Source organism: Ambystoma mexicanum, chromosome 5q, assembly GCF_040938575.1.
Source record: "Ambystoma mexicanum isolate Mex_15411 chromosome 5q, UKY_AmexF1_1, whole genome shotgun sequence".
NCBI lineage: Eukaryota > Metazoa > Chordata > Amphibia > Caudata > Ambystomatidae > Ambystoma > Ambystoma mexicanum.
In genome coordinates this window covers 1,235,632,874-1,235,660,520 of record NC_090933.1, presented here as the reverse complement: position 1 = coordinate 1,235,660,520, position 27,647 = coordinate 1,235,632,874, and the positions used below count along the sequence as shown (strand labels likewise).

Here is a 27,647-nt window from a genome sequence, read left to right as displayed (position 1 = left end):
CCTGTGAAACTGCCTGTTGGAGAGGAAATACTATCCTCATGGGGTGCTGGGGGACAGGTCATGCTGTCTTGTCGACGTGTAGCTTGATCAACACGTTTTTCAGTTTTCCCAGTCCTTTGCACACATCTGGGAATTTAGCCTGGGTGACCTCTCATGAGATTGGGCAGTCTGTGGTGTACATACTGTCCATCGCACGTACCAACTCTGGGATGTCCGTCGGTGTCTCGGTAGACTAAATCACTTCACAGTTTTGGTAGTGGATGTCGATCTGCCTAAATGGCTTGCAGTGTATTAGCGCAGCAGACAGCGACCTTTGGTGGGGCTGCGAATCACATGGATGATGGTGTAGACAACTTGGCTGTTGTGCACCAGCGTGCACTGAAATTGTCCCACGGAATGTAGTGGTTGGGCGGCTCCCCATTGGACGATTCTCAAAGATGCCTTTGTGAGGGTCGGTTTCTCAGGCATTAGTAGGAATTCTTGTTCACCCATTATATTAACTGTTGTACCCAGGTCTACTAAGAAGCAATAGTGTCTTTTTCCTAGGTTGATAGTGATTCTGGGTGCTTCCTTCGCCCCTTGGTCATCCTGGATGAGGTTGACATACTCGTCTTCTTAGGGGTGGACATAGTCGTCGGTGTAGTCATATGGATCGGCTAGCTGCTATTGTTGTTGCTCTCCGAAGTACTGGTATGGGAGTGGGAGTTCGTCGTACTCATCTCTGAATCATGTGCTTGCATCATATTGATAATAGCCCTGTTCTGGGACTTGGTATGGCACCTTGTCCATTTGCGTCACAAACCGTTGCTGCACTTGGAAGGATGTCAGCTGTGGCCGTGGGGCATAGTGTGGTTGTTGAAATGCTCTGTTGTATTGTCTCCCTGGGGGTGGAGGGTTCATTCTCGGTGTGGGGAATGGCCTCTCTTCATGGCATACAGATTGGAAATGCCCCACTCTCCTGCAGTTAGAGCATTTTTGGGTGAGGGCCGGGCATGTTCCTGAATGTGGAAAGTTCATCCTGCATCGATAACATTGCCTTTGTGTCTGTTGAAATGTTTGGTTGCTTGGTATTCCTGTGGGCGGTCCCCGATCCACAGTGCTCTGAGGTGAACCGCTGCAATTGACTCATTCTCAATGGATGCCGCCTGTGCGTCAACTCTCTGAAATATTGTTGCGAGTTCACTCACTTCATCAATGGATAGTGCTTTCTTGAGTTTTTGTTTCCTGAAAGGTAAAAGCCTTAAGACCTTTCTCTTTACATCTTCTTTCTTCTCCTCTCTTCCCTGATAATCTTACCACAGTGTGACTGATGTGCAGGGCCCTTATGTGTCCTTGAGGCCTTAACCCCCACATCTCTCATCCCAGCCGCTGTCTTTCTGTTGCACTTAATTGGGCCCACCCTACCCATGGGTGGTTGCACTTACGTTCTTCTTCTCTTAGCACTTATCCTTAGCACTTCGCCATCAGCACCTATCCCTCACCCCTCTCACTCTGCACTTGAACATTCTGAACACTCACAAGGCATAGTAGGTATGCCTACCCTTCACTTTACTCTCATTATTTGTTTGTACTATTAATGAAATTATTTATCCTTGCGAAATTCATCTCTACCTCCACTGTGCCCTCCCTGTTTGCCCTTTGGGCGCTTTTCTGCTAATTGTATAAGTGCCTAATTAGTGATCAATAATAAATAAATAAATACATAAAGATTGATGTCAATCCAGGGGGTGAAATAAATAAACAAATAAATAAATAAAAAGAAAAACAATGAATGAATATTAAAGCAACAAAAAATACAAGTTGCTAGAAGGTGTAAATAAAGGAACAATTATAACATTGTGACACAAGGTTGATGGAGGAAGGTGTGGATAATATACAATGATTTTCAAACAATGGGCAGGAATGGATGGTGCCTGTTTAAATTGATCAGTGCAGTATATTTGATAAAATAAATGCGATAATGAAAGGCCAAGAAGGTATGGACGGCCACGATTGATCTAACAGTATGAGAGAACTTCTAGTAGAATGAAACAAAAGAACATATGAGAGTAAGTAACAAGAACATTGTTTATGTTTATATGAAAATGTTGATGTAAGTATTACAGATGAAAAAAAATCATTTTTGGAGAGTGGAGGAATCTCTATATAGCCTTAGCGGAGTGTTAGGGAGAATTCTCCAGAATGGCTGATTTCCCTTACCTTTCGAGTCCCTCAGCAGCTTTGCTGGATATCTGGGGTTTAAGTTTTTTACCTGGTAAGAGTGTGAGCCTTTTCTTCCCACTCTTACATGTGTTTTGCTGTGTGTTATACATTTTTATGCTCACCCACTCCATAGGCATCATCTTTTTATTGTGTGTCACTCAGCAGATTTAGTGCAGTGACACAGGGTTGTCTTTTCCCACTTTTAACTCAATTTTCTGGGACCTCCCAGAACATGTAAAGTTACCATTGACTTTACTAGTCTTTTTAACTTTACAGACCCAGTACACCCTATCTTCCAATAGAGTACTGGAGGAGTTAATAGTTATCCCCTTTTGTCTGATTCTCATGGAACATTGTTATGTTCCCCTTTTTCTAGGATTCGGCTGGTGGCAGTGGTATCTACCATTTTTATTCTACCGCGGATTATGAAAATAGCCTCGGTACCGTTAGAGGCTATGGTGGTAGCCTTAAACTCAAACCCGGTAATCCACGTTTAATTTAACTTGGTTCTGGTTGAGTTCTTTTGCCATATCTTTTTGTAAAGGTCTTTCTAGTGTTTTACTTTGCGCGCCAAACCAGGTTTGGTTCCTTTGTTCACTGTCCTTTGGCTGGCTTCTGTACAGAAGCCCTCCTTAGGCACCTGAGTGTCTGGGTGGACAGGATGTGAGGGAGTGGTTTGACTCCCTCTTCACCGGGTCTCCTTGGAGACCCAAGTCACACTCTTGTTTGATTGGCTAGGTGGCTGCCCTGCCAGGACAGCCACCCTGCTGTGTGATTGACAGCCAGGCTGTGTGAATGGGGGATTTGGTGCATAAAAAGCCAGTCTCTAGGACTGGAAGGCAGAGTCACCATTGGAACGAGAGAACCAACAAGAAGCTGAAGGAAGACGACTGCTGCAACTACTGGACACCCGGTGAAGCCCTGCTGCAGGTCTGAATCGCCTGAAACTTCAACGACAGAGGATATTTGCAAGGAATCTTCTTCCCTTGAGCTTGGTGGGAACAACCAGCTCGCTAAACACCAGACACTGGTGCTCATCCTGGTCGAATTTGCTGTGCATCGCTGCAGTAGATCGGATAGCCAGTGGGAAGAGAACCAGTTTTGGTTTTAAGGAGCGCACCTTTTATTCAACGTTTTGCTCAGCTGCTGGCTTCTTCCCTGGGCAGTGCAGGACCCTCCGACTGTCCTTCTTCTTCTTGGCCCCACGACTGAAGCTTCAGGCACCGTGAGCCTGCAGGAACTGCAGGAACAAGTGCCTCAGCTACAGCATTCTTCTTCTTTTAAGGTACTGTGCAAACTCGGTCGTTCTTTCCGTCTGACCGCTGTGAAAGTGCTTAAAATCTTTCCCCTCTCCGAAGTCTTGGTATTCTCTTCTCCTTTAAATAACTTTGCCTCTGCCCAACTTTGTTTTGAACTCTTGGCATAGACTAAACCGCAAACTACTCTGAACTGTGTGATCCTCTGCAAAGACTCTGAACCATTAACATTGGCCCAGACCTATTGACTTAAATCCTAGTTGTAGTAGCCTTTTCTAGATTGCCCTGCCTATAACTTGTTGGTGCTATTGATTTATGATAACCATGTCCTTTCTTCCTTTTAAATTGCTGGAGTGCCATTTTGCTCACACTTCATTTTAAGCTTAACTTGTCCAGAATTGATTGGGTGTTATTGTAGTATAGTCAGACTGTGATTTTCTGCTGCTTTATAATAGTGAACTGTTTTATAAGTGATGGTGTAAATAAATGTATATTCTTTTACTCAGAAACCTTGAATCAGTGTTTGTTTAAACCACAGTAATTGTTGTCCTTTGTGTAACCTCTTGTACTGTTCACTTTAAGCTTGAGATAGGTCTGGCTGATCAGCCATCGCTGCCACTTTACTGTGTAGTACAGGCTTGTACCAAAGGTGACATTGTACTTATACTTGTAGTCTTAATTGTGTGTGGTGTTCCCAAAGGGTACTGCATATGATTCTGCCTAAAGTAGAGTATAGCGATATAATGGGAAGAAACATTATGACAAAGGTAAGTACTAGTGGACAAGCAAAGAAAGGAAAGGTAAGTACCAGTCGACATAGTAAGTGTGTGAATAACCTCATTGATCATTATCAGGAGAAAGAGGATCCAGGTGGGTACAGAGAAAGGTAGTAAGGGATACAGTCCATTTAAAAAGGTAGCATTTTTCCCAAGAAAGGTGTATACCACACGTGTATGCACTTATTAGGATCAGTGCTTATTTCCAAATACCAAGGGTAGGTAAGATTAGTGTAGGAAGGGCAACACAAAATGTTAATTATGTCTCAACAGAATAAATACAGCAAAGAAAGAAGAGATTGCAGTCCCACGCTATCAGGAGGAGGACTACAAAAATACAGAGAAACTTTTCAGCATAGTAGAAAAGATTAAAAACATGCCACTATATTTAGGATAATTCAAAAGAAAAGACTAATTAAAGTGCACTGTCGTTTCCATTTTTTAAACAAATTATGCATTTTATTGAGTTGAGGACACAAAGAAATTACCCCAGCAACATCATATTGAAAGAAAAAATGAATAACAGAGGCCTATTTTAAGGAAATAACCGATCACTTTGCTAGCCTATCATGACTTTGCCTCTATTTTGGTTTCTACAGGGAGCAAGAAACCATATTAGCTATGGATACGACAAGAAGAAAGAAGAGGAGTGGCTGAAGAAGATGACACCCTTTTTTTCAAAAAAATGGTATGAATTTGTTCTGTAGTCTATTTTGTCTTTTATTATTTTTATCATAAAAAAGGAAACAGTGTAACTCTGGCGGTGTGAAGAATGACACAACCACAGGGAAAATGTTTCCTTTGTCACTTAGAAAATAAACACACTATAAGAAAAAAATAAAATTGGAGTGTGCGCTCATAAAAAGATGTGGCAAATGAAAGAAAAACAATTATGTATGTGCTTTATGGTCTCATATCATAGACACACCCAGGTATCAGTCAGTATATATATATAGCATAGGGGACACTAAGATATGCATAACAAGGGAGAAAGAGGCAGCCATTCCATTACATTAGAAAAAAAGAAAACTCAGTAACAATTGTTTTAGGAGGGAGGAGCACTTTAAGGAAAGGGACACAGTTATTATAAGGTTTAGGTTTGAGGAGGAAGTACTGATGATAAAAATGTTCTTATTCTTCAAGAAACTGGCCTAGTTTTCATATTACAGCTGGACGGGCAGCACCTGCACTCCGTGTGATTGAAAGCAACCGATCCTTCGTCACGTTGTCATTAAAAGGGTTTTTGAGGGACTGTTTTTGAGGGACCCAGCCAGATGCCCAGTTGCAACTAAAACTGAAGACTCTCTTTATGAAGCTCCCCCATCCTTCTGTTTCCCGGAAACAATATAATGTCCACTTAACTGACTATTTTATTTGAATCAGAAGATTGAGAGTTCGTGTCCTCTGTGGTCACAAAACAGTGGACCCTAGAATACTGGCCTATGAATTACGAGGCCCTTGAACTTGCTGCAAGGCAGCCTAAAGTACAAATAAAAATAAACTATGGAATAAATTGACAAATTCCTTGGACTTGGAATAAAGAGAATAAAGAATCGGGTGGAAGATGTGCAGATGGAAGACGAATAAGATGAAGACAAAACTGAACGTGCATGCGGAGAGGGTAGGGACCAAGGAAGTGTCATGGGGTGGGAAGAAGAAGAAGAAAATATATATATATATATATATATATATATGATTAAAATTTTGCAAGTGGGAGGAGCAGTAAAACATGGGCTGGTGGGTTCCCTCAAGGAACGAGCAAATGTTGTAATGATCTCTCCCAATTCGCATGTTTGTTATTTTAACGTTTAAATGGGTAACAGGAGTGGGAACCATATGGGAGCGAATAAAGTTACTGTAAAGGTATAGGTACATGCAAGGATCAAAAAAGGGCAAAACATATGCCATAACATTTTGACAGAAAAGAGATACATATATATCTTAGATTAGGAGAATGCAATATGGTTGAAGACACTATTGATTCTTTAGAAGTGTCTTTTTTGATACCTCCCATGTTGAGATAGACCATTGCATTGAGTTGGGTGACTGGGATAGGGATGCATAGGTACACTGCATATGGCAGAGGGTGGGCACTGGGTGTAGTGGTTGAATATTAAACACTGGTCGAACATCAACCAGAGGGGGGAAATGTATGGGAGGTGCCAATCCCTTCCCCCTGAACTGAACATAGATAACATGGTAGGCAGATCATATAAGTTCACTCTCCCATCCATTATTGCAGAAATCAAGATTAGAGTGCATTTATTAAAGGTAGAAAGTGAACATGGCACTGCGCATATTTGGGTTGGGATGGCCCAGGAAGTGAAGAGTACTTTTAATATTACACACACTCCATAAGTGCACAAGGATACAAAGTGAGAGATGCTTAATTAAATAAATAATAGCTCCCTGAAGCAAAATACAGTGTCAGACAAAAATATATTTCAAAATGGATACTCAAGTGCAAAATGGTTTTCAGGCCTAAGCCAAGTGTGGAGGACTATGAACCATGCCAAAATTTTTCAGATAAGCAACAGAGGCTGAGCCATTCATAGTCTTTGGCAGCATCTCGCAGTTGGGTAATTAGGTTTGTTAGGTTCGAAATGAAAATTGGCAGGTAAGCCGGACAAGATTGTAAGGAATTGTGAGGCCAGAAAAAGTAAGGAAGCTTAGATACATATATCTATGTTCATATTGAAGTGGCCACAATGTGTATCATGCAGTCTATTCTGAGAGACCAGCTATATTATTTTGGCAGCCGTAAAATCTGCTCTAAGGCAGTACAGGAGTACAAAGCACTAACTAACTTGGTATGACCTCAGCAATCAGATAAGGATTAGATATTAGTGTGTCAAAATGTTCTTGGCAGGAGTTGAGCACTGTCATAGTTGTGTCCAGCCATGTCTAAAACAAGCTTATCAGTTTTGTGCATCAGAGAACATTGTGGATGCCAGCTATGCTAATGTGGGATTATTGCATACAAAGGTTATGCTATCCAATGATACTGAAGGAATGCTTTTTCTCTGACTAAGGGGACCTATCAGAAGCATACCATGTACAAGTTAGTCATTTGCATAAACATGTTGCATCATCCAAAAAGAGTATAAAAACAGGTTAAGGACAAAATATCTTTAATTGTGTCCTGGTATTCCAACAATAAAGGCTATGATGAAAAAGCTCCCAGACATCTGATTTTCTCTTATCTGTCATGTTCATAGATGTCTGGTGCTTGGTGGAAGATGGGGAGCAGGGACCCTAGGCTCAGACAGTGGGAGGCATGGAAAGCACAAAGGGCTGTGAAGCCATTCACGTGCCAGACTAGATAGCCAACCAAGGAGCAAGATAGCAGACAAATAGTGACATGGAAGGGCAAAAGGGGAAAAGGGACCCTGGGGAACAGGTAAGGAGGAGGGCAAGCAGGAACTAGGAGAAATGGAAGACCAAGCAATACAGGACACAGAGGGGCAGAAGGCAGACAGGAGTACAAGAACAACCAGGACTGAAGCTAACTGCAGTGCTGGCAAGGAGCGTTCAGACGCACCAGCCTGAAGCCATGCACTTGCTTTCATATTCCAGACCGAAAGTTCCCACAGCGTAGCACGAGAAATGCTGCCCTAGTAACTGGAGATGCATGGATGTGTGAATCGTAGCCAGGGGGTGGGACCTCCACCCTGACATGTCTTGACTGTCATGGCAGTACCCTCATACAATGCCCGTAATTCCTCTGTGCGCCACATCCCAGCTGTTGCTGGACCAACACAGGAGTAGCCGCCACCGCTGGTTAAGGTGCCAGGCATGTCCAAGTAAGTGAGGTTGTGCTGCATGATGTTCAAATACATGTGGCAGGCCTAACATTATCCTATAAAACAGCTACTGTCATACCTCTCCTTGAGAAACATGCTCTGGATCCTAGCTGTAATGACAACTTTTGCCCCTTCTTTCTTCAACCACACTATTCCAAAATCCCAGAGCAATTAGTATTCAATCGACTCACTGATTTCTTTGATACTCACAACCTCCAGGACCCTCTTCTGGATTCTGACCTCTGCATTCTTCCGAGACAGCTCTATGTCCGCAACTTCATTTTTTCTGCTCGCCATGCAAACCTTTTATCTATTCTTATTTATCTCAACCTCAATGTGGCTTTCGATGTTGTCAACCATTCTGTACTTTTCTCTACATTATCTCTCCTTGGCATCAGAGAAAAATCCCTTGCTTGACTTGCTTTATACCTTGCCCCCAGACACTTTCAGGTGTCTGTGAACAGCCATACCTCCGCACTAACCCTGCTTACTGTTGGAGTTCCCCAAAGGTCTGCCCTTGGTCTAATTCTCTTCACTCTCTATGCTTCAGCTCTTGGCAGCCTAATCTCTTCTTAAGGCTTTTCCTAGCAACTTTTTGCTGACGACACTCAGATCTTCTTCTCCTATCACTCCTTTACCATCAAATATTGGATGGCTTCTCATTCGCTCATGCTCAACTCCACTAAGACTGAAGTACTCTACTTCCTAGTCAAACAGTCTATCTCTTCCTCTCCTCCTCCTCCTCTCCTCTTCTCTCCTAACTACCTCATTACTCTGTTTCCACTCTTAACCTTGGTGTTATCTTCGACACATCAGACAACTTCTTGCACTTCATCTCCAAATCTGCCACTGCACCCAGACTCAATCTCCTCAATATCAGAAACACCTGTCATCTTCTACCTTTCAATGCTGCTAAACAGCTAACTTCTCCTTATTTCTTACTAGTTCTGACTACTGTGCCAATCTCCTCTATGGCCTTCCCAACTAAGCTTTTCACCTCTAGATAAAGTCCTCAACTCCCCAGTCTGCACACTTTTCAGCTTTTCTCGCTTTACCTCTACCTCCTATGCCCATAGCCAGATTGACTAGCTATCTATGAAACAAAGGGCTAAATTTACACTTCTTCTCATCATCTTCAAAACTATCCATGAACTCGCCACACCCTACCTATTTGCTCATCTCACTTTCTACACTCCACCTCACTCGTTAAGATCTTCCTCAGCTCACCTCCTTGTCAGAACTTGAGCCCCCTGTGCTCCCTCTCGTTTCCACTCTCTCCTCGTTCCCCTACTGTGTAATGCTCTTCCCCTCCCTCTCATTACGAGTCCAACTCGGCCACTATTTAAATCCAACCTCAAAGCTCTGCTTCTTTCTGAAGAACCTCTTTCCTAGCACTCTATACTATTGCATCACCCTGTTTTCCTCTCTCACTACCCTTCATGGACAACCATGCAGCACTTTACTGTCAGCCCCCAATTCTTAATTGAGCACGTTCGTCACCATCCCGTTTCTATGTCATTTTGTCCTGTCCTGGTCCATGTGCCAAACGTCCCCTGCAACATCTGGTCTTCAAGTCACATTCTCTCACCCCATTGTTAAGGACCTATTTAATTTGCTCTGTTATCAATGGTACATTCTGTAAGCATTTTTGTATCAGTGATTTTTATAAATGAATAAAATAAATAAAGATCTTCCAGGTTCAATTAAAAATGCATCTGCTCCTTTCTCTTTTCACTCATAACTTCAGTTGATATGTCCTTCTGTCACTGTCTGAATTTTTAGTGTAATTGTAATTAATCTCTGCTGTTATGCGCTTTGGCGATAGCGCTCTGCAAATCTAATAAATACAATCAATACAATACTAGGAATATGAAAATGTGAATATTTTTATTTAACGCTTCTTCCCCCAGATTCTTTTGTGACAGGAAAATACATAAATACAGAACAAATCAAATGGATGATTAAAAGCAGTGGGTTAACAAGAGAGATGACTGTCGAGGTAGCAGGAAAAGTTAAAGAGTCAGGGTTTAAAGACAAGACTTCTTGCCCTGGACATTTTAGTTCAAGAGAGACACGCGTAAAATATTTAAATCATAGTTCAAAAGAAGTAAACTCATTTGTCGTAGTTAAAGAGAGAGATGCCTTCTCTTGATAAGCTCCTTTTGCTCCACGAAGCCCCCAATTTATATTCCTCAGCCCCATCCCTTCCACACACAGTAACACACCACAAACAGGTTATGGGTGGGGTCAGGGGCGTTGCTGGGGGGGGCTAAGGGGGCTATAGCCCCTGATCTTTTGGTAGTAGCCCCTGATAGAATCTCAGGAGCTACAGCCAAAAGACTAGCTAGCCCCCAGTCCCAACAGTTCCGACATCAGTTTAGCCCCGGGTCTTTTCCAGACCTAGCAACTCCCCTGGGTGGGGTTGTGGTGCAGAACAGATTACTCTCCACACAGCTGCAATTTATCCTATGGTCATTGAGGACATTGCTCTAAAACATACCTGACAACACCCATCACGTCTCATTGAATAGTTAATCTGCGTCCATAGTGTCATACCCTGAATATGAGTAATGAAAAGCTACATATCTAACTCAAGATTCATGATGATTGAACATCACATCATTGTAGTCCATTGACCTCCGGGGAATTCAGGAATCTTTTAGTGCGGAGGGAATATGGAGTTATATTTACATGATTGCCTAATGTATGTAGATTGGAAATGTAACCGTAAGAGAACTCAAATTGAAATGAAAAAGTACACTAATGTGAAGAGAACAGAGGAACAATGTGAAGAGGCCTTATATTCAGCACACCTACACCTTTGGAGAGGATGAGATCATGGGTACAGACTAAAAGGCAGACAGATAAGGATGGAGGCTGGTCTATGAGGTGTGACGGGAGAGATAGAAGTAGAGCATGAGAAAAGGAAAGATATGGGTAATAGGAGGACATAGGGAGAGATGCAAGGCAGAGAATGAATGAGATAGAGATGGATCTAAGAAGAGATATGGCGGTGACACAACTGGAGAAGTTGAACTCCATGTGGAAATGAGAGATGAAAGTGAGACTGAAAATAGATGGGACGCCAGAGGGTCAATATGGAGACAAAAGAGTGGGAAATGGAGGGTAGAGGAGGGCATGTACAGTAGACATAGACATAGAGCCTAGAGAAGGAAAGCGCTTAGAGAATAAGAGGTGAAGGTAGCTAGAAAAATAGGAGAGATTAGGCTAACAAAATGACAATTCAAAGGTAAGAAAATGAGAGCACCTGTTCCCTAAAATCACATTTTTATCCCACGAATGTAAATGCCTGTTCTGAACTTCGATGTACACCTGAGCATGTATCCCCTCCTCCCACAACCGAAACATCACCTATGATAAGCATTAATATTGACGCTGTATCTTCCCAGGGTTCCCACCCCTTAGACCCAGCACGAGCCGCTGGGGAGTTGTCCACTAGTAACACACTCTTAACCTCTGAGCTGTCATGTCACTCAGTCTTGTGACAGGATGTCTGTGAGATCCTGAGCCATCTTTCTATGGTCTTTCTCTGGTGGCTGCCACATTAGTTTGGGCTATTAGGTGGCAGAGCTGCCTATAAGCCGAAGCTATTGCATCAGAGTACAGCTAGGGAGAAATGGCACATGAGGAGGGACACGCAGCTAGAAGGTTTTTTTTGGTTATTTGCCCACCCATTGACTTCCCATGACCATGGCCATTCCCACCCAGTTCCTGCCCCTCCCGCCCAAACACCTCCCCATGAGAACTCTTTGAGCTTGCTTTAATCAAGCCTTATCATCAAACTTTGCACTCAAAGTGCTTGCCAGTGTTTTTTCAAAGCAGTCTTCTGACAGTTAATGACTTAATAGGAGTTGTAAACCCACTACTGGTGTAATAAAAATGTCTTACCAGGTCTGCCTTCAGCCACTCGATTTATAAACACTATGCGTGTCCTTCACTGAAGTCCTGTTAAAATCAAGCATTAGCAAAGCCTACAGTGTTGGCTTGTGAATAAGTATCAGGCATTGCCCAGACACTGCTATCAGATGTCCAGGTACTCGCACCATTTTCCACCTCGTACTATCAACAGCCAGTTAATACCACTACGGCAGTACCAGGCAAGTGCATTTCCCATCCCTACACAAACGCCCATACTGTTGGCATTGCCAATGCTTGTTTTTCTGTGTGATTCTGAGAGAAGTCATTGCTGAACAACTGGGCAGTTTAGCTAAGCTGCACATAGATAGAAAATAGCACTAATGAAGCAGGTGTATACTGTGTCTGGGGATGACTGCTACAGTCTCACCTTTCTCATGCACACGTGTGTCATTAAGGCTGCGTGTGCAGCATGGCATAGGCCTGGCCTGACTACTATTTCACCTGTGACGCGCGGCTGGGGTTTTGTCCATGTAACTTCTGTAAGTCATGAAGAAGTATGCACATTGCAGAAGCCCTACTCCTCAGCTAAGCCACCAAAATTAGTGCAGGCAAGCAAATCTGTGGGTTCAGGCGGTCAGACTGATGTTCTACACAAACAATAATTTATTAGCAGGCAAATGGTTTAACATCAAGTCAACCACCATTAAGGAGAACAATGAAAAAGTACGCCAGAGGTTTGAAGCGTTCATCCACGAAGTGCATTCTCACGAGGGAGCAATTGAATATGACATGAAGCAAATAGGCTTCACCTCTTGCCACTGGAACATTCCAAGCGGCCATCTTGCTGCTTACACTGTAATGACACTCATTTGTTGCACGCCATTTTACTGAAGCCTCACCTTTTTCTTTTCAAGAGCTCTTCATCCCCACTCACATTTCAACATATTTTCGGTCTCATGAGCTCTGTAATTACCTCCAAACCGGTTTCTTATCGGTCATTAGCCTTAATGACTCTGCTTTCTATAGCCACTTATTTGCACTGCCTCGTCATGCTAATGTTCATTTGTTCCAGTTCGGTCTTGTTGGCCGAAAACAATTTCAAATACACGTATCACAAACCCAGTTTGAGGATAGAGAACCTTTCTCGAACCGCCAGCAGGGGTGGACTGGCAACAAAAAGAGGCTCTGTAAATAATATTCACGTGGCCCCATAATACACATGTTCAGCAAACCCAACCCTTTACCTATGAGAAAATGTGGAAATAAATAGGTTCCCACACAAGAAGCCCAGAGTGAAATCTCCAGAGTTCCCCATAGGCCAGTCCACTCCTGACGCCAGTCATACTATCTGTGATCTTCAAGTCCAGTCCACGACAGCCTAACCACACCAGGGTTTCAGAATAACCACTATGTTATTTAACTTCCTTCCTGGCTGACTTATTCTAATTACTTTGATGTCGATAGCTTGAAAACATGGACTGAATTTGTTTATTCAGGACTAGATTCGAGACCCTGTGGCGCTATGCAAACGCTGCGGTGCATGGTACTCTCTCCGGCACGGCCTGCCATGGTACTTTTCTCTGCACTCCCCTGTCGTCACTCTTCGTGCCATTCCGTCATCTCCTTACTATAACGTGCGTTGAGTCCTGCGATTTGATATTCCCAGGGTCATTTTACATGAAATGTAAATTGCATGAAGAGGACCACCAAGGTTAGTACCTACGGTCTGCTGCATGAACGTTTAAAACTTCAAGAGGTGGAAGGGAGACTGCAAGAGTAAAAGCGAGGCAATCTCCCTTTTACTTTTTCCATTTCCCCCTCTGTCTCGTTGAAAAGTAAATGGCACCAGCGAATGCGCTTTCCAAGCCTAGTGTACCAATGGATTACTATGGAATTCGCCAGGTTTGGACCAAATGCAAAACCGAGGCGTATTCCATAGGAATTCATTTGGTTTACGTCTAATTGGATAGCTCATGCAGGCATAAAACAAAGTGCCCACACAAGATGGAGGAGGTGAGCACAATAGGGATATTTTATCCGCTCTGTGCCCATACTCCGGCTTAGTGGGAGACTTTATTTCAAAATATTGTGCCAGCCAACTGTTCACTGATAAAAGAGGGCCTCATCACGATTTGCGTGGTAGCCCTTAAGGGCGGCGGTAACAGTGTTAATGCTGCATTTAACGGTCCACCCAATCTTGAGTCTGGCGTGTTAACCCCCAACTCAGAGCTGGGGGTAAACACTCCAGAAAAAATGCCCATTTTTGGCGCTATTACCGGCAACGGTATTACAGCATGGTAATTGCGCTGTAAGTTGCCCATTGGGTCTATGGACCCAATGGGGAATGAGGACTAATGGTTAGTGCCCAACCCGTTATCTGGTAGTAATACCACCGGACGAGTGGTTGCTAACGCAAATAAAGTTGGGTGGGACCCCAGCCAGGATACCGCACAACTCATGATCAGGTTCAGAGTCTGGTGGGGACTTAGGATATTTCCTGAAATAGGCAGCCTTACATCTAAAAAACCGGGATGAACGTGCTAGGCTTCGGGTTCATTGGTTGGGCGATTGACATATTATCATGGCAAATGAAAGAAGAGTAGAGGGACATATTCCAGGGAATTTACTTGGCATTCAAAGCAGAGCGTCTTGATGGTATATGTTTTTGCTGATCTTAAGCATTTTAGTAAATTGGTGAAGGTACATATTGCACAAAATCCATGTAGTGGCTATTCGGCCCTTTCTCTGGAATGGTTTAATGATGCCTCATTACATACAGGTACACATTCCCTAGTGCATTACAGGTAACTTCGAGCAGGAGGAGAATTCTATGAAGCTATGAAACAATAATAAGGATTAACAACGAAGAATATTCTTTGAAGAACTGAATTATCATGGCTTGCCAGTCCAACTTCATAGTCTGCCACAGTCACTGGCTGGTCATGCATATGATTAAGTGATAATGAGCTATACCCCAAAGGACCTGTAGCAGTTATTGGTTTGACGTTCCATAGTAAAATAAAAGATCCCGCTAGTTTTAGGTGGGACATTTGAAAAGAAAACATTGAACTAGTACATGAATATATATACTTAGGAACATGTTTTCATAATAAAGCAGTGAAGCAGCAAGGAATGCTATGTTATGTTAATAGAACTTATACAGAGCAGCATACACCCAGGGGCATCATGGTGCTCAGGAATAGATTTACAAACAGCATTAATCCAACCGTAGTGACCATAAAGGGTTTTTAATAATAAGATGGAGGCTTTTCTGCGACACCAATTATAACTGTGTATAGACAAAGGTTTGCACCGATGGTCAGTTATGCATTGGCAACTGAATTGACTAATTTACCAGATTGGGTAGAAGGGGTAGAAGGGGTAGAATTGATACTTTGGAAGGCAGTTTCGAACCTCCCTCCACGCTGACCTATGGCAAAAGAGTGTTCAATCTTAGGAAAGATGCCTTTGAGCACCACTAGCAAGTCTAAAAGAGCAATATTCTCTTTAATGATGATGGAGTGGGATCAATGAAACACTCTTCTATGTAAGGTAAGCATTGAGGATGGACACATTTAAGGATGGTTCACAACCTTGGGAGATTAATACGAACTTCTTAGATAAGATTGAGATTCAAAGAGGTGCTGCTATAAATATTTCAATTTGCATTCATTAGGAATCTTAAAAAAGTGCATTGTGGGAAAGAATTTGAGCCAATAAAAAGTTAGCAAAAGAGTGGCTACGTTTTGATCCACAACAGAACTACTATGACATATATTGTGCATTTCACAAATAAAACCATGAGGAGGATATGTGTGAACACCCAGATTAAAATATTACACACCATGAAGGTAATGGGACCTGGAAACATGTTGAAGCTCGAAAATGAAAATGACGGCTATGCAAGTAAGAATGGACTATTGAGACGCCGAAACATTGGGTTATGGAGTGCATGGAATTGGTAGATCAAAGATGTATTTCTTTTAATAGGTTTATTTATAAGACCAACTTTCTGTACTCCAATAATTTTGGCACAAAGTTGCATAAGTGATTGCATTGTGTAGATTTTTGTCTTACATTTTATATAGCCTAAAGGGGGACACGAAATTTACAATTAGCCCACTAACTGTTATTATGCTTGTCCATAACACTGTATTTAGTATTTTGAAGTTATTCCAAAGGTGTTTTGTAAACTTAATAGCATTAATAAACTAAGTATTACAGGATCTTCAATAGCGACCCTGTAGTTATGGTTAAATTGCACTTCCCATAGGAAGAGCAGTTTTTGTGCGGCTTACATTGGCGCTGTTTGACAAATCTGCATGAAACTTTGAAAAAGAAATATAGACCCAACTCTGAATTTCTTTGGACAGTTTTGGGTGGTTTTGTTGAGGGGGGGAAGTTGTAAGGGGGACCCCAACCCTTTTGAAATCCAGATAGACATGAGTGGAAATAAATATGCTCGAAGCTACAGCCCAAACTGCTGGATGGATTTGCACCAAATTTGCAAGAGGAGCAGCGGCCTGGCCCCGAAAGCATACTTGTGCAAATTTGGTGTTAATCCATCCAGTATGTTTTTTAAAAATGCCCAAAATGTAGGTCAAAAGTAATTAGCGATATCTGCATACTGTCCGCAGACTCACTTCCTGGTTAGGTGTCTGCGGACGCCTTTGAGCCAATAATGGAGCCAAGAAATATTTTCTCTGGGCAAAGGCACAATTTATAGGTGATATCGGGAACAGGTGGGAGGAAGGCTTGGCACCCTACAGTCTCACCAATTAAGTCATTTCTGGCTGGAATCTTGCTCCCTCTGCGTCGGATGAAGAAGTCATTAACAGTTATTAACATCACTTCCAAATAGGGATGCTGATGCATTGGGGTTCATATGTTCAGGCTCCACAGACCCCCATGTCTCAGCTGTCTGCAAACCCATCCTCCTTCGATGCTTTGGGTTGGTCATGTGGAATAATTAATGGGACATTCTTTCGCTATCCAGTCAGCTTTAGCCGAGATTAGCATGGGTAAAGTTTCCTGGCCTCCTGTTTTTTTTCCAGTGTTTCAAATAATTTGGTAAGAATTCCATAATTTATGTCATGGAGGGTAATCTCATGTGTTAATGTTACCGGTTGTCTCGAAACAAAAGGATGGGCGAGGGGTGGGCTTTGCATAGGACATGGGTGAGGATACAGAGGTATTGATTGTCGAGTTTGCTGGTACAATATTTGTGAATGTGAGAGATGTATAGATTTTCTAAACAGTAGTTCATCTAACTGTGTTTAATATTTAATGGCATTTGCATTGCACATGTTGACATTCATTCTCATTTCCTCATTTGGCATTACAGCCTCTGGTCGTTGGAGATCTAAGGGTGCAGGTGCTGGCTGCGTAGCTAAACACTGCCATGATGCACGTGTGCGATGTGCGTGTGAGATGTGCGCGTGTGAGGCTTAAGTGTTGAGTCCGGGTCTAGTCTTCCTCTGCAAGGGAAGAATAATGGATTGAACAATAAACTAAGTTGAACTGTTTAAATTCTAGCAGCAGTGATGTCAATCTAATACAATGTGCCTCCAGGCAAGTCCGTGAGGTCTTAGCTGTGTAAATCCAAAGGTTACACTGTAGACCGTGGCAGAGGCTCACAGGCGTGTTGTGCTTTACAAAAATTAATATAAATATATAAATATAAATACAATAAATAGAGTTCACAAAATGTTCACATTGGATTAGACTTCGGCAGCTTAACAGCACTCGCATAGCACTCCCACAATGCGTGAGCGTGAGGCTTAAGTAGCGCATCACTCTGTTATTTGAAACTTCTTATTTGATACGAAGACCATTAAATAACGCAACAATTCACCTACATGTCAATTGCAATATACATTGCACATGGACTGCTTATGAGGACTTTGTTGTAACAGATGTTAAACTTGTGTGAGACGGCAGCGCATCCAAACGGTGGAACATTTATTGTCCTGTTAAGTAGTGGGTCTGTGTCAGGGGGGCGTGGCTAGTCTTCCTCTGCAAGGGAAGATTAAGGTATTTAACAATAAACTAAATTGAACTGTGTCAATTCTAGTAGCAGTGATGTTAATCTCATATCATGTGCAAGTCCGTGAAGTCTCAGCTGTGTAAATTCAAAGGTAACGCTGCAGACCGCGGCAGAGTTTGCAAAATGTTCACAGTAGATTAGAGTCAGGCAGCTCAACAGCACTCACCTCGCACTCCCACAGTGATTCCTTTTATAATCAGCTTGGTCAGATTATTAGAGATTTAATGTTTCTTCAGATCTTGTTCTGAAGTTTGACTAGACATGATACTTAGAAAAATTGACTCAAGCTCCGAGAGTTATTATGCTGTAGTCGGCACGATATCTTCTGCTCTGTATTTTTTCCATAGTTGGTACCTGTGGAAGATTTCCATTTATTTCGTGATTGGTTTTTTGATAAATTGTCAGTACCTCTTCTCAAGGGAGAAATTTGGAGATGTGTAAAACCAATTAATACTGGTCATTTTATGGCCAAGGAGGAGGTGTTAGTAGAGATATGGAGATACAGCAATCAAGTAGTTCTGTTGGTAAGCATCCTATCACATCATCACTGAAACTCCAGCAAGACTGTAGACAAAAAAGCAGCCAACCTGGCAAACTCTTCCAGGAACTCCTCAGACGTGGGAGTGTCAGGGCCCTCATATGTCTCTATCAAATCGATCTCCTGAACCCCAGGTGAGCCCGCTTGCACCTTTGAGCACTTTTAATGAGGTGCCATGTTTAGTTTGTTGCATGACATTGTCTCTCCTGCTACCGTTAAAAAGCACAGCCCGTTTACTTTGCATTGGTCATATTCAAAGCCGGAGGGACTCTACAAGAAAATGCACGCTAGCAATGAAGACTGACGATGATATGGAGGTAAGGAAGAAGACAAATTAATGTATGCTTGCCACATGTGGAGTATTCTCACACCTTTGGTGCCAGGTGAGATAACTGCTAACTTTGTGTTTGGGCAGGGTGTTAGTGGTAAGTCATAGACAGATAATGTTTGGGTTTGTAGAGGATGAGGGGATGGCCTGGAAGGAGGAGGCCTTACTATTCTATACTGTGGTCTCTGCCAGGATGCTCATTGCATATGATGGGCACATCACAAAGGCAATGAATCATGCATTGTGAAATAGTGAGTTATGCTGATGGATGACTACTTTCTCCAAGCCTATTGGAAGATCTGAAAGATGTATCGATTATTACCTCCCACTATAGTCCTATGTCCTTTCATGTTAACATCGTATGGGGTCGTTCTGTATGATAATTATCCTAAAATAGATTGCAGGAGATCAGTCCCATAGAACGTGGACTTTTCTTCTCCCGCAGATGATACATTGCCTATACCCATAATAACTGAGTGTAATCTCTTAAGGATCTGCGGACAGCACAAAGGTACAGTCACTTGATATAGTCTGCAGATATGGCTTCAACCAAATAATTCAACCATTACCCTGCTCAGATACTTTCTTCTAATATTTGATATTTCATCCACTCAATTAAGTAGCCGCAATAAACTCCCACTTTCCTGCATTTCCTTCTGCTCCAAGAGAAATGCATGTTCCGAAGAACCTTGACAATGGGCTTAGATCAGGAATTTGAGCATCCCCATACAATTATCTAGCCATTTCAAGCAAACCTCAAAATATGATCTCTTGCTACCATCAATGCAATTGCCCTTGTCAAACACTTGAAAACATGAGATCCTCACACTAGCTGGTAAATTAAATAGCGTATTACTAGCAAACACCACGCTAGAGAAATGCCACCTCTCTCGCTCATCAATTCTTCCAACATTCAAAATTACCAGAAATCATCACTTCAAATCAAAGTGCAATGTCAAACAATGTTTCATTTCCAAAGAAATCTTAGCTTCAATCAACAACCCCAGGCTGCTGTTCAGAACTGTAATCAAACTACATTCCCAAACTGTACCTTGTTTCCTGTACATCACACATAAGAGCTTATCAATGGCCAATGCTCAATCACTTTCTCAGATTTCATAACCCATTCATCTTCAAAACCACTAACACACTCGTCATTACATTCACTACCAAAAGGATCCACTGTGCAGATGATCTAATAAAAGGCATCCCACCCACCAAAGAATCAAAAGACATCTGTCCTACAGTTTTTTAAACCAACTGTGCCAACGGCCACCCTATAGCTGAGTTCATCAACCTTTCCCAGCATAAAGGACCGTTTCCTGGTTCTCTCAAACAGTCATTGCTGTTCCCAGAACTTCCACACTCCACCCTTTAGTGCTGTCCCATAGAAAGCCTATCCAGGGTCACAAATGTCTTTCAGAAAGCCATCATTGCCAGCGCAAGTGGTCATGCGGAGATACAGACACCACTGGTCTCCCTGCAATCAGGCTTCCATCCCAGACACAGCACTAAATCTGCCCTTGTGAATCTCTGAAAAGACATTCTGCCCCTAAAGTGTGATGTTTCTCTATGAATTTTCATACTTTTCGAGCTGTGTATTTCGTACTGTCAACCACTCTCACCTCTTTGCGAGAGTTGGATGGAGGCCTGGTCAGAACTTGTTGTATTTTCAAGACCTTCAAACCAACCTTCATCAGAGAGTCAGGCTTGAGGACTTTTAATCACCAGGTTTTCCCCATTCCTCATTGCACTCCTCTGCGCTCTATTCCTGGGTCTCTACTCTCTATCACTCATATGATCTCTCTCATGGGTCTTTTCCATTAACATTACATTAGCTTTATTCATACAAGGACAACAAGCAAATCTACCTATCCGTCATTCGGAGAAGGATCCATTTTTTTATCTGTTAAGGAGATCTTGAGGAATGGATGTATCATATTAGGTAATTGACCAATGAAGCAAAACCAAAAGTCCTGCCTCGTGGACCCACCCATTTACTTAAAAGACAAAGGGCCTCATTACGAGTAGTGCAGTAAAAACGGGGTCATTACTGGCAATGAGGTACGAGCGGGTCTGTGCTTGTATGACGCCGCTAATAGCAGGTGATTAGAGAGCGCGAGCATGCACGAACCCCCATGCCGGTAATGGCCATACCGGCATGCCGCTAAAGGCCCTCCAACCCCCCGATAGCGCCATCACGGGACCCGCCGATACTGCCACCGCCTAGGAGGAACACCTTATTACCAATCCGTTAATAACAACATGCTAATACTGGGCTCGTAATACCGGACCAGGAAGTAACGTCATCACATTGGAACAGGAAATGCGCCGGTGGCCATCTTCAAAAACACAATCCATTGCAATCCTCCCAAACCACCAGTTGTTTCCTGGAGAGCTCTGTGGCAATACATTCGTTATGTCTAAGGCAACCCGGAAGACCACCCCCCGCCTGCGGAAACAGCGCTTTTCAGATGCTGAGCTAAACATGCTTGCGGACACCCTTGCTGCACAAGCTGGTGTCATCAGATCCCAGAACCTGAATCGAGAGATGTAGCAATGCAAGAAGGAGATCTGGCAGGAGGTAGCCCGCAAGGTCTCCGCTGTTGGAACCTGCCCACGGACTGTTCGGGATTGCAAGAAGAGGTGGGATGACCTCCGCCTGAGGGTCTGTAACATCCTTGCAAGCAACAGGAGGGAGGCCATGTCCACAGGCGGGGGTCCCCACTCTCCTGCCAAACTTACCACCTGGGAGGAGACGGCAAGCACCTTCATCAGTCCAGAGTCCATCGAGGGATTTGGGGACATGGAGACGGGTTCGGCAACATCACCGGAAGGAGGTGAGTGACCCTGCAGATCCGAATAGGGGAAACCATGACATAGCACAAGTGATGTGGAAGAGAGTCTAGGCAAGCCAATGCATGTCCCAACACCTACAGGATCTATACTGTTCTTATCCCCCACCATTTGCTGTTAATTTTAACTAGGCTAGGCAATCCGCACACTACTGTATGGGGTTGCCATGGTGTACAATGAGCAGACAAAGTGTGTCTTTGATAACCAGCGTCATATTACCCATTAGTTTTAAACATTATATATTGCACGGAGATCGGTGGGGCGTGAGAGCTATCTCTTACGTTGTCCCAGGTCCGGCCTCCTTGTGATCACTGAAGGCTAGCGAGAGGTGGGGCACCTTACAGCTCAGTCTGCAGTAGTGCCCCGCCTCGCGCTATTTAAATTTATTTAAATAAATTTATAACTCTGGCGACAAATCATGAGATGATTCATGATCCTCTAGAATCAGAAAATTGAGACTTCTCATCTTTTGCTGTACAATACAACTAGGCTGGGCAATCCGCACACAACCGTGCGGCATTGCCGTGGAGATTAATGAGCGGACAATGTGTTTCCTTGACGACCATCGTCATGTCACCCATGGCTACGGAGTGTGAATGTCTGACTCTTCAGTTTTCACATGAGATGGGTGTTTACAATAGCATTTTGTTTTGCTAATATAACAAGATACTAAACGCTGGTTACATATGTTCAATGTGGAGCGGATTGTTCTATTTTCGGCTGAGTACTCCGTACTAGTCAGAAAATTTGCCCATACAAACATGGCGTCCATGGATACGGCGCACATGCACGTCGCTCCCATGGTAACCCATAAACAGAACACAGAGCCGAGCAGCGCGTTTTCCTGACGGGCGGCTCGAGTTCTTTGTCTGCTTGCATATAGTAGGTAGGAAATTAGAATTGTTATGGGAGCATGATCCACACGCTTGAAAATAGACTCGTTTGAGAATATATATTTCTTTGAAGCGCACGTACAATATTTATTTTTACGAACACCCGACTGATGCAAAATAGGAAGTTCGCCTCTTGGAGTTCTATACAACTCGATATGCACGACATATTGAAACACTGCTAGAGTGAATTAGCACCATTAGTATATGAATTCTGACTCTTTGTAATATAATTTGTTGAACTATGCCCTTAGTATCAGACTCTTGTAAATATTACATTTTCTAATATTAAATGTTTTATTTAAACCATATAGTTTATACAACTTGGGACTTACCGTCCATCATGTCACACATACCCACGACGAGGAGTAATCCCTTGGGCCGGGTGAGTGATTAGATTGGAGCTATCTCTGAGCTTTTCTTTTGACTGGACATACTATGTTCAAGGTAGCTGAGGATTGTCTATTTGTTCTTAACACAAGTTAAGGTGTTTTTTTCGTTTGCCCCAACTACAAGGTTAGTGATTTAGCATACTATACACTTTCTGAATCCATAAATGACTTATAAATAGAACTAATTAGTTTATCCTCGTTTTCTTTAGGAAAATACCTTGAAACTGTACACTACTCGCCCTGAAGATGGATTAGTTGAAATCCTTAATGCGCTGGCACTATTAGGAGTGTATAGGATAAATGACTGAGCAGAAGGGATGTTACTGCTCACGCATATAGAATGAGCAATCACCATTTGTCATTGGGTCTTGTACTGAATGCTTAAAAACATAACTTGGTTTATCAAGATTGATTACCAGCTTGTACCCAACACTATTTTTGATGAAATTGTTGACTATATCTTTGTATTCATTTGTATCCATTTAATGTACACACAAGAGTACAGTGTATCAACAAAAATTTGCTCTCTTTAAAAATTTCTGTTATTCACCAAAAAAACTTTGCTGTCTGCCTTGTATCATTTATGGTCTTGTTGGCTCTTGACCGTGTCAAATCCGGGTGACGACATTATTAACGCACATTTGTGCACCAAAGGTTGCACAGAGTATATTTGAGTCTTTGAATGTATTTGTAATTGAAACTGTTAAACTGATTAGTTTGGTTTGTGACTTCCAACAGGGGGTCACCGTCATAACTGGTATTGAAAATACTAGGGTTTATTTCCTAATTAGAGTGCAACTCTGGCTTATCGGTTGGCGACGACCGGTGTATGTTGTCTATTGTTTGATTTGGGTCTCAAATGGTCTCGAGATCTACCCAGCTGCAGCAGAAGTTTAAGTAACACACAAATTGAATAAACAAGAAGGAGGTGTGTACTCCTCACTTACGACTAACTAAACATAACAGCACATCACATTGTTAGTGCTTCCCTGCCCATGTTCTTTTTGCTTTACCCAACACCTACATGAACATATCCAAGTACAGATGGAGGGCCAAACCCTGCCACACAGAAATGCATGCTGAGTGCCAATCCCATTACCAACACACGGCCAACACACATGGACCGTTCCCATGTAATACATCACACAAACCACAATACAACGGCATTCCACCTGCCATGCAGCAAATGCCAAAATGCCCTCTCAGACTACCCTGTGTGACACACCTGTAAGACATGAATGCATGATTAAATAAATAATGAACAGCACCATAGTATGCAACTGGCATGTAACACCATCACGGATGCCCTGCATCTCTTCCACCCCCCAAAGCACAGATGGAGAAGATGCCAGCCAAGATACCAGCGCAAGGGCATCCACATCCCGCCTGACACAGTCGTGACCCAGCTGCCCACACCCACACCAGTGCAAGGGGAGTCCCTAGAAGCACTGGCCACCAATGAAGATGACTTTGAGGAAAATATGAACCAGGAAGGAGTCACAAAAGTGACATGTACACCCACCCCAAAGCCTGTGTCCTCCCCCCGCCCCAAATTCAGCCCTCACCCACCTACAGCAGTGCTGATCCCTCCCTGCTGATTTGGACCTGTGCCCCTTCCCTGAAGACAGCACTGAAGAAGCAGGCCCCGTGACAGCACCCCCACCACTCCGGCTCCCACCAACACCCTTGAGTCACGGCTGGTGAGGGTGGAGGCCCGACAGGAGTCGATGTTGGAGCTCCTGCAGCAATACATAGCGGATGGCGACGACACCAGGCGGGAGATTGTCACAGACGCCATTACAGCCAATACAGCTGCAGTGAATGCCTCAGTAGTACTGATGAGAGACTGTCTGGCAGCCATAACACAGGTACTAACATCCATCCTGTTGCACATGCAGCGGCCACGACCTGCAGCAGGCATGGAATCCCCACCGACTCCTCATCAGCCACCACACCTGCTTCCTCTGCCCCCACCAGCCCTGTGCGTCCTACCAGAAGGAGTGTGAGGCACACCAAAATGTTGCCCCCAGAGAGCAAGAAGACCCGCAAATAGTGTGGGAGGACAATGGGAGTGGGTCACATGGTGTTGGGGGTGAATGGGAGCATTTGGGGGAGTTTATTGGGGGGGTTTGGGAGTTCACTGGGGGGGGTTTAGAGTTTATTGTGGGGGTTTGGAGTTAACTGGGGGGGTTTGGGAGTTCACTGAGGGTTTGGGGCGGATTGTCACATTTTTGCAGCTTGAACTTACACACCCGTTGTGAGAAAAAACATAATGCCTGGACATTGTTCATTTCGTGTGTATCCATTTAATGCATTAGGGTGTTCAGTGCCCAAATCCCAACATTCCCTGTGTGCATGTCACTGACACATGTCCATCAAAGTCCATGTGGTTCAGAAGTATTTGTGAATCAGTGATAGGCATACTGCATGGCCATCCTGTGCATCACGTACTGGCAGGGGTGCTGCTTCACCTCTATCTCCATCCCCATCATCCTCACCCGGTGCATGCATGTCAATGTCAGGTGGCAGTGGTACATTTCTCCAGACACACATGTTGTGCAGCATGACACAGCCATGGTGATCGTTGCCACCTTCTAAGGCCTATAAAGGAGTGCTCCACCAGACCTGCTTAGGCAGTGGAACCGTGCCTTCAACAAGCCAAAGGTCTGCTCAATCACAACACGGGTATGGGTGTGTACCCGATTGTACTCCTCTTAAGGGCTGTTCATCGGGTTCCGCACAGGGGTACATAGCCACAGCTTCAAGGGATATCCTCCATCACCTGCAAGCAAATACAAATAGGTGTGTGTCACTCTGAGCTGCCACCTTCAGGAATCACAGTCATGGCTGCAGCTATTTTTTGTGGACATGCACATGTCCCTGTACGTAGGCACGAATGTCATCTAGATGCATACTATACTGCTGTGAGGTGTGGTATTTTGGATGGAGTTCAATAGATGATGCAGGGTGAAATAATGCATGCTGAGGCGGATGTACTGTCGTTGTACGACAATGTTTAGCCTCACATTTATGCTGTCTATACTACTCTGTGCATGGACACACTAGTCACATTGGCACAGTTTCAATCCTGTTCAGTCATGCATTGCTTGACATACACATGGTGGTCAGGTTGTGCGTCTTACATGTGGTCATTGATATGTGTTAATGGTCAGATGTGTGGCAATGATGTGTCCTGTTGAGGTTGGGGGGTTCAGGTCAGGTGTCATTAGCTGTGTGTGCATTCTCCACTCACGGTCCATTACCACCCAGGTGGGGTATGCATCCCCCCATTCCCACCCAGGTAGGGTATGCATCCCCACATTCCCACACAGGTGGGGTATGCATCCCACCCATTCCCACCCAGGTGGGGTATGCATCGCAACACATCCCTACCCCGATGCACTGGCATGGGCCAGTCAGGCAACTCACCAAGCAGCCAGGCACGTGGTCCAGCATGTCGCTCCATGTGACGGGGTAGCATGGAGTTATGCAGCACCATGGCATCATGTGTCGATCTGGGAAATCGGGCGCAGCAATGTGTGATGATCTTGCTGGAGTCACATACCATCTGCACATTGATGGAGTGGTATAGCTTGTGATTGCGGTACACCGCCTCTACGGCATGGGGGACTACCAATTCTACATGGGTGCAGTCCAGGGCACCAACAGAATTGGGCATGCCTGCCAGTGCATGGAAGCCTACTTTGGTTTCAGCTATCTCCTGGGTAGTCCGTGGTAGGATATGTGGGTGCTTGCGTGCTTCAGCAGTGCTTCGAGCACTTAGTTCAGCATGCGTGAAATTAGTGGTTGGGAAATGCAAAGCAGCTGGCCCACTGTGTGCTGGTAGGTGCCTGTGGCAGGAAGTGGAGCACAGACACCACCTTTAGTAACGGGGAGATGGCAGTGTGTATTTCTATCAGGCTGTCAATGTCATTGTGTATCATGTCCACTATGGTGGTGATGGTGTCCCAGTCCAACCGGTAAAGGGTGTGGATCTGCTCAGGGGTTAGATTGAATGGAGGGATTGGTGGCTGCCTACGTGGAACTACTGGCTGCATTGGTGGTAATTGCTGGGCCTGTCTCACCCTCCTTCTCCTCCTGCGTCTCCTCTGTGCTGTCTGTTGTTGATGCTGTTGTTGTTGTTGTAGTTGCTGTTGTTGCTGTAGTTGTAGCAGTATCGGCATGTCCTCCAGCTAGTGGTAGCATTTTGGTGTAGGAAGGGGTATGGTGTGTGGGTGTACTCCTTTTATACTGGGCCAGACTCCATTGAGTCCACCTGTGGTGATTGTGTGCACCTGTGCCAGTTGCCTTGATTGCAGATTGCTGTTTACGGGTGGACCGTGATGCCTGTATGGCCACCATTCTGCAGCCCCTAATTACCGCCTTTGGGATGCCGGTATTTGCATGCCCGCGTGGGTTGTGATGTCCTCTAATTACCAGCATGCCGGTATTTGCTCCCCAAAGGGGCGCGTGTACGCACCCATGCCGGTATGAGCGGGCACGGTACCAGCGGTGCCGGTATTGGCGGGTTGTCGGGTCGTAATGACCCGGACCCGTTAACGATGTCACTATTACCATTCTGCTTCCTTTTTTCATTACCTGCAGTCTCGTAATGAGGCCCATAAACATCTCTCTCCATCACATTGTTGGGCTTTCAAGTCAAAAGGTGATCAATTTGAGG

The 27,647-nt window shown here is 43.9% G+C and overlaps 1 protein-coding gene and 1 long non-coding RNA gene across 2 annotated transcripts in view; one reads left to right on the top strand and one right to left on the bottom strand.

Moving 5' to 3' along the window:
- The window catches only part of LOC138497968 (uncharacterized), a 423,930-nt gene extending 418,881 nt beyond the window's left edge, over nucleotides 1-5,049 (top strand). The window contains exon 3 of the long non-coding RNA XR_011278675.1: nucleotides 4,834-5,049. This is a non-coding gene — a long non-coding RNA (uncharacterized lncRNA). The remainder of the gene's footprint in view (nucleotides 1-4,833) is intronic.
- Nucleotides 1-27,647, bottom strand: part of LOC138497966 (three-finger toxin A2-like) — an 83,269-nt gene that overhangs the window by 30,451 nt on the left and 25,171 nt on the right. The window lies entirely within an intron of this gene.